General features: G+C 37.4%; 1 pseudogene; it reads right to left on the bottom strand.

Annotated features, from left to right (window-relative positions):
* Positions 1–7,594: 7,594 nt before the first annotated feature.
* Positions 7,595–8,254, bottom strand: LOC122750330 (annotated as a pseudogene).
* Between the last annotated feature and the right edge of the window lie 577 nt (positions 8,255–8,831).

Raw genomic sequence — 8,831 nt, forward strand, 5'->3', positions numbered from 1 at the left:
ATGAAAGAATAAAAATTAAGATTACAAAAATAGGAGAGGGCATGTGATAAGGTGGTACCCAACTATACTAATCTCAGGTATTGGGATGAAATAAATGAATTACCAAAGATAGACAAAGGTTTATAAAGGAAAGTCTACTTAACTTTCTAAGAATTCAGTGACCAAATATGGGGCAAAGATCTTACTTCTGGTTCTGGTTCTAATTTGAGCACCAAGATTTCACTTGTCTAACTCTTTCTCCTTCAGCCCACATCAATTGGAGAATGCTCCAGGAATGACAATGGTGAGGTCTGCATAGATCAGAGTATTTAATATCTTAATGGACATACCATGGATTATCATCACTGTGAAGTCTTCTACCGTGTATGGAAGAAAGAAATGTTTATGCTTGTGTTGTTCTAATTTGCCTTAGTTGAACTAGAAAAAAAACTAGTGTATACTTTCTGCCTCTTCTTTCCTTTCCTTTCCTTTCCTTTCCTTTCCTTTCCTTTCCTTTCCTTTCCTTTCCTTTCCTTTCCTTTCCTTTCCTTTCCTTTCCTTTCCTTTCCTTTCCTTTCCTTTCCTTTCCTTTCCTTTCCTTTCCTTTCCTTTCCTTTCCTTTCCTTTCCTTTCCTTTCCTTTCCTTCCTTCCTTCCTTCCTTCCTTCCTTCCTTCCTCCCTCCCTCCCTCCCCTCCTCCTTGTCCTCGTCCTCATCCTCCTCCTCCTCATCCTCCTCCTCATCCTCCTAGTCCTCCTCCTCATCCTTCTTCTTCTTCTTCTTCTTCTTCTTCTTCTTCTTCTTCTTCTTCTTCTTCTTCTTTTTCTTCTTCTCTCTCCCTCTCCCTCTTCAAACCTTTACTTTCTTGCTTCCAACCACATCATTCAACTAAAACTGCTCTCCAAAATTATCATTGATCTATTAATAGGCATATATGATGGTGTTTTCTTACTCTCCATCTTTCTACATCAATATGATGCATTTGAAACAGTTTATCACTTTTTTTCTGATGAGTAGTCTCTCTGAATTTTCATGACATGACATTGGTTATCATACCTTCTTTGATTATTCCTTGTCTTCTTTTGCTAAGTAATTATTTATATTCTACCCTCTTAATGTGAGTATTTCCCAAGGTTCCTTTTTTGGGGAGGGGGGCAATAAGGATTAAGTGACTTGCCCAGGGTCACACAGATGGTGTCAAGTGTCTGAGGCTGGATTTGAACTCAGGTCCTCCTGAATCCAGGGCCAGTGCTTTATCCATTGAGCCACCTAGCTGCCCCCCAAGGTTCTTTCTCCTCCCCTCCCCTCCCTTCTCCTCTCTTTTCTTCTCCTGTTTCTTTCTCTGTTTCTGTCTCTGTCTCTCTCTGTCTCTGTCTGTCTGTCTCTCTCCCTCTCTCCCCTCTGTCTCATATATTGCTCCTTCTTGTTTACTCCATGATCATGATCCAAACAAACCGATCTTCTCAGTTCTTCTCATAGAAGATCTCATCTCCCATCTCCATATCTTTGCATTGATCACTGCTCTCCTCCTTCTCCTGCTCCATATCTGGAATATATTATATCCTTACTTCTGCCTTTTAGATTTCCTCTTCCTTCAAAACATAACTCAATCACTATCTTCTATATTGGCAAATTCAATTAGAAATGGATACCTGTGTGTAACATATTGGCTTAGAAAACCACAAATTAACATCATACATTTGAATTATATTTTTATTTGTTTTGTTAACCATTTCCCAATTGCATTTTAGTCTGGTTTGGACCTCAGGAGTTTTCTAGGTCATACGCAGGAACTTTGTAGTAATATAAGTTTGACACCTCTGACCAATATAAAACCTTTCCTCATACTCATAAAAGCTAGCATCCTCTCTCCCAAGGTCCTTGTATTTAATTACTTTTTATTTATTAAATATAAATTCCTTCAGGGTATACTTCTATATCTGTTTCTGTGTTAGAATGTGTGAAAGGCCAGCCCACTGAAGATACTGAGTAAGGGCCTGTTGGTTAATCGGTAGAAGGACCTATTGCCCAGTAACATCCTTTAACTGCCAAGTATCTTCTATCCCTATTTACTCCACATCCCAGGGGCTTCCATCTTGAAATTCCATCTCCATCATAAGACCTCCTCAAATTCAGGCAATGTGGAATGACATGGCTATGGCCTATAATATAGGGTGAAAAGAGGATGAGAATAGGAATCGGAAGGCCTGAATTTCAGTTCTGGCTACACCATTCAGTGATGCAAGTCTCAACTCCCCCATTCAGTGACACAATACAAGTCTCAACTCCCCCATTCAGTGACGCGATACAAGTCTCAACTCCCCTGGGATTGCGCTAGACAGTCTTTAACGTCTCTTCCACCCCTAAAAATATTATTATTAATTGTATTTGGGGTGGACATATTCAATAAAATAAGAATGAACATCCAACTCAAGCTTAATCAAATTTAACCTTCTGTAATTCAATGAGACTAGAATAACAATGTTCATTTTAATATACTATAAACTCCACTCACTTTGTTTCTAACAATTAAACTCATGAAATCAGTGGGAGAGATTTGCTTTGCATAACATAATTGCTGAGCACTTTGAAAATGTCCAATTCTGTTCAATTCCACATGCATTTATTAAATGCCTGCTATTTGCAAGTTTCTGGGTTAAGTTAGACTAGAGAAAGAGATAAGATGAACGACTCTTTCTGCCTTCAATGAGCTTGTATTCTACTGAGGAAGAGTGGCTGGGGTGGGGGTGGGGGGCACAATATGTGCTCAGGTAAATATAATGAAAGGTCAGGGGTGTTGTGAGGGAAGGGGTAAAGAAAACATAAGACAAAAGGATCAGGAAATAGTAAATAGTGGGTTAAACCTGAGCAGAGAGAAGATTTTGGAAGGACAAGGTGAAGGATAGAAGTGCTTTATCCACTATACCAACTAGTCACCTCATATAAGCACTTGCTAGCTCTTGCAAACCACAAGGATTGAGGAAGCCCCATCAACTGCCAAACAACTGACACCTATGGGGCAGACAAGCCAGCTCAGCTGAGCAAGGCTCCCTGAGGGAGAGATAGGAGGTTGTGTTTATGTGTGAACCAGTCCCTCAACCACTACATCCCCTCAGTCCCCAGGGCAGATAGTCTAGGATCTTGAACCAAAGGGCCTTGGGAATATCGATGCCTCCAGAGACATCAGTCCTGCTTCTAGTCTAGGATCCATAGCCATCAGTTAAAGAACCAATCACTGTGGAGAAGGGATTTCCTTGCCACCATCAACCCTTGATCAACTACCATCATCAATCAGGTAAGCCCAAATGCCTATGGAGTGGCAGCACCTCCTGAGACTACCAGGCCTGCTTCTAGTTCAGTCTAATGTACACCCCCTCCAGTGTTCCTGAATATACTTGGCATGTTCTTCTATGAGTACCGAAGATCCTGACTCCTTACAGAAGTGATATATACAATGAGATTAGTAAAATGGAAATGAATAAATAGTCCATGAGTTTATTTCTATCTATAAAGTTAGAAAGCTGACCAAGAAGGGGAAGGACTTTCAAAGAACAAAAGAGACCCTTTCCACACGCCCTATCCCTTACCTATATTGTCACATCATCCTATCTGGGAATTCATATTAAGAATTAGGCTCTGAGAAAATTTTCTTGGTTTTTCATGCACTGGTACCAGAAAAATATACAAGTTTTAAAAGAATTTTTCAAGGCTACCTCAGGGGAGACATTAAATCAGGAGGACCCAAATAGCCATTATGTCTTCCTGGTTGCTTAGCTTGGGAGTATAAGAGGACCAGGTAATTAAGGGAATAATGGTGAAGTTCTCCTGCAACATCACTAGTTTTGTCTCTCCCCAAACATATGATGGAAATAAATAAATCTAATAATTGGCACCAACTCCATATTCTTTCTATTGCTGAAAATGTTAAAACCTGATTGTCAAGACAAAGTGGATGTCATTTAGCTTCTACTCATAGTCCTTTCATATTATAAAGCAAATTATAGTATGATGAAGATATTAGCCTCCCAGGGAATTATAAAGCAAAAGCAATATCACCTCTCCAGGGATCCAAGTTAATAAATAACAGCAGTCATTTGGAAATGGGATAGCTGCCACTCTTTGAGAACCAATGATGAGCTTGATAATATGGATGAAAGGGAAGGTAAATCATTCCAATGAGTTAAGTAGGGAAATTTCCATGCCGAAGTAAGAAATTCCAATGAGGAATAATGGGAGATAATGTGTTTACACTGATTCATGAGCACTGGCCAAAGCAGAGTTAAATAGTCTGAGACATGGTGGGCATAAGAGTAAAAAGTGAGGAAAATTATATAGGGAATAGGACTCTTTATCAAGATTCACCAAATAGAGTTGGCTATATAGATTTTGGAGTTGTTCTTATGGAGTTTGTGGTGGAACCCATGCTTGATGACTGTCAATAACAATACTTGGATTACCTGTAAAATTCCTCAGATTCTGAGATCTAGGGACAAATAAGGTGCCAAAGTCAATCAATTTGTATTTGTAAAACACTCACTGTATGCCAGGCACTGTGCTAAGTACTTCAGATACAAAAAGAGAAAAAATACTCCCTGCTTTCAAGGAGTATACATTTTAATGGGGGAAATAGCATGAAAATATCTAGTTATACATGAGAAATATACAGATTAGGAGGAAAGAAATCATAAAGGAGAAGACACTAGGAGATGGGGAGGAACTTTTGGCAGAAGGTGGTATTTGAGCGGAGTTTCAAAGGTATGCAGGGAAGTTAAAATACAGAACTATGGAGAGAGATCATGCAACGGCATGAAGATAGGAAATATCATGTTATATGAAAAGAACAGAAAGTAGGTCAGTGTATATTGTGGTATGCAGATGTGGTATATGGGGAATAAAGTATAAGGAACCTGGGAAAGAAAGAAATAATAAGTTTATGAAGAGCTTTAAATGTGAAACAGAGGATGTTACATTTGATCCTAGAGGTAATAGGGAACCACTGGACTTTATTGAGTGTGGTGAAGGGGATAGGATATGGTCAGATATGTGCTCTACTTAGGAAAATCACTTTTTGTATCTGACTGAAGGGTGGTTTGGGAGAGGTGTCAGAGATACCAACCTGAACACTCATAATAGGCTAGGCATGACTTGAGGAAGGTCTTTGTGATAGCATCAGCTGTGTTAGTAAAGGAGATATATATGAGAAATAGAATAGATAAAAAAAAGATGTGTACAAGAGATGTTGTGAAGGGAAAATGGACAAGTCTTGGCAATAGATTGGCTATGTGGGGTGAGTGCAAATAAAAAAATCAAAGATGACATCGAGGTTATTGACCTGGGCAACTGAGAAAATGATGGTGGTGATAATACAATTGAAAGGAATAGAAAAGTTCAAAAGAGGAGGGATAGGTGGGAAAGAAAATTATTTCTGCATCTATACTATTTCCCAATACAATACAATACAATACAATACAATACAATACAATACAATACAATACAATACAATACAATACAATACAATACAATACAATACAATGAACACTTAAGTCCACTATGTATCAGCCACTGTGCTAAGCACAGTCCCCCTAAAGGAGGGGACAACAAACAAAAAGAGGAAGAAAAGCATGGGTGCAAGTGGGAATGGGACACCTGTGCAGGTACATCTTGTTTCATAGAGTTGAAGCCAGGCAAAGCAACAGATAGAAAGTGTAGTGAGCTGAGTGCAGTTTCTGCACTCTCATCAAGAGAGCATTGGCAGGGGAGCAGCTAGGTGGTGTAGTGGATAAAGCACCTGCCCTGGATTCAGGAGAACCTGAGTTCAAACCCAACCTCAGACACTTGACACTTACTAGCTATGTGACACTGGGCAAGTCACTTAACTCTCATTGCCCTGCAAAAAAAAGAGGGCATTGGCAGGAGTGTGGTACTCTGCCCCTATGCCCCCGAAAACAGATATAAAGCTGAGGGAGGTATTATCAATTGGAGTTTGAGTTAGTAGTATGGTGGTGAGTTTAGAAGTAAGGAGCTTATCCTGGGAGGGGCATTGCCCTGTCAGGATAGCAGGTATACAAACATATACATATGTAGTCTCTACACTCTAAATCTGTCACATCTCTGTAAATATTAATCCATTTCATTTATTATCATTTTGCTGGCGCATAAATGGACCAAGATTTTCATTTCAATGAAAAAAATGCATTTATTTCTTTTTTCTCTATTTCATTTTTGGTACTAGCAATTTGGTTTGCTTCTATTTTATATCATTAGTTAATAATTGTATATTTTGTTTTTTTTTCTCAAGAAATAACTCCTGTGGGGGGCAGCTAGGTGGCACAGTGGATAAAGCACCAACCCTGGATTCAGGAGGACCTGAGTTCAAATCCGACCTCAGACACTAGAAACTTACTAGCTCTGTGACCCTGGGCAAGTCACTTAACCCTCATTGCCCCCCACAAAAAAACAAAACAAAACAAAAACAAAAAAACAAAAAATGAAAACTCTTCTCTAACATTTTTATCTTTTTTTGTTTACTTATTTTCCTTTTTTTAAACTCTCTTCAAATTTTTGTTCTGGTGTTTGATTTTTTTATTTGTTCCTGTTAATGTTTTTATTTGCATATACAATTAATTGACCTTTTCTTTCTTTATTTTATTTTATTTTAAATAGTTTAATGATATAAATTTTCCCTAAGAACTACTTCAGCTGCATCCCCAAATTTTTTATATGGTGTCTCATTATTGTCATTTTCTTTGATGAAATTATTTATCATTCCTAAAATTTTTCTTTTACCCCTTAATTTTGTAATGTTAAATCATTTCTTTTTGAAACATTATCAAAAATGTCTTTTATTTATTATATTTTTTGCTTTATGGTTATTAAAATATTTCTGCTTTTTAGTAATCAACTTTTGAAGTTTTTATGTTCTAGGATATCCTGAATCTTTATGTTTATGCCATAGAATATCCTGAGCACTATTCACAAGTAAGACATATTTACATTCCATTCTATTCACATTCAATAATTACCATATCTCTATCACATATGATTTTTCTTAAATTCTGTTAAGGTATTTTACTCCTTTCTCATTTTTAAAATTTTTTCTCAGATTTGCAAAGGTCTGACAAGGTTATACTGAGATACTCAACTATTATAGCTTTGCTATCTATTTCTACCTAGAATTAAATTAGCTTTTCCACTAAGAACTTAGATGATAAGCTATTCAATGCATATATTAAATATTGATATTTTTAAACATAATATAATTTTTGTTTATTTCTTTTATTGTTGCCTTTTCTAAGGTCTTTCTTACTAACTATGCTTTTTAAATTTTAAAAGAATCATAATACTGTTCAAGTCACTGTTTTTTTATCTTTGTGTGACTATGTGTCGAGTGAGTTTCTTAAAAAGAACATATCATTAGATTCTACTAGTAGATAATTCGTCTGCTATATTCATCCAATTTCTGGGTAAGTTCATTCCATTCAAGTTCAGTGCATGATTATTGTCTATTTACCTTCATGATGTCCACTTAGATTTTTTTTAACTTATTCCCTGCCTGTCCCTCTTTAAAAGAAAAAAAAAAGATTGTAGTAGAGAAAAAGTTTTGATATGCACTAGCATCATGTTTGATATGCACTATCAAATGGGTTTTTTTTTTTCATTTTTTTTTCTACTTCAAAACTTGCCAAAGCAAGGACTTTGTCTCCAGAGCCAAGATCAGTGGAGACTTTCTCAAACTGGCTGTGGGTGGCACCTGCATTTGTGGAAAGGAAGGCCTCATCATCCGCAGTCAGCCTTTCTCCAAGTTTCCGAAGGGCAGTCAGGATCTCCAGCTTCTGTTGGGTGTAGACATCTCTTTCCAGTTTTCCAACCATCAAGTCTCTGTCCATCTCTGCTAATCTTGTCCGCAGCTGTCCTGGCTATTTCTTTGCAAACAATCTGATAACCTCTGGCATTTTAAAGGCCTGGCTGATGGCCGCCTGAATGGCCAGTTGCATCCCACTAAGTTCATCTACCAAAGTCATGTTTCCAGACATAATTTTCTTCAGCAAATCATTGAATTCACCCAGCTGTTCCAAAGTTTCTTTTTTGGTTTCTTCATATTCATCTGCACTCTTCCAGATCTTGTAACTGTTGCATTAGTCTGTTCAATTGTTCTTTTAAGTTCTGTTTTAATTTACTTGTCTCTGTCTTTCCTCTAGATGTCATTTTATTTTTTTTCACAGAAAGATGGATAAATGTACCTGAAGGCTTGAACTGGATGGGCAGTAGAGCTGGCAGGCAGGGCCCACTTCCTCTTCCATTCTTTACAATAGGATTTTGCAAGAACATTTGTCTTTCCTCTACCTATTAGAATGTAAACACATCTTCATTGTTTTAACTCTTCTAATTGTTCAATGTATTTGCATTTCTTAGTTTATCTTGGGTTCTGTGTTTGCCTTTCAAACTTTCAGCTCAGTTCTGTTCTTTTTATCAGGAATGTTTGAAAATGCTCTGTTCTACTAATGGTTTATTTTATTGCTTTTCTCCAATAGGATTATACTCAGTCTTGATGAGTAAGTTATTGTTGTAAACGCTTATCTTTTGCCTTTTGGAATATTATATTCCAATATTTTCTGTATTGTATAGTATTTGTTGCTAAGTCTTCTGTGAATTGTGTTTCCTTGGCAAAAGAAAGCTATTATTCTATTCAGTACACAATTTCACAAAAACAATGGCCTGAAGAGAGCAGATGGTGGTAATGGTTCAAACTAAGGAAGCCACTGCCAGCTCAGGTAAGCACAAAGGTGATGGAGTAGGTGAGATGGCTATGTTAGGGAGATCAGTATGAATTCTGATCCCCAGGCTAGAAGCTAG

The sequence above is a fragment of the Dromiciops gliroides genome, chromosome 1, assembly GCF_019393635.1.
Source record: "Dromiciops gliroides isolate mDroGli1 chromosome 1, mDroGli1.pri, whole genome shotgun sequence".
NCBI classification, from domain to species: domain Eukaryota; kingdom Metazoa; phylum Chordata; class Mammalia; order Microbiotheria; family Microbiotheriidae; genus Dromiciops; species Dromiciops gliroides.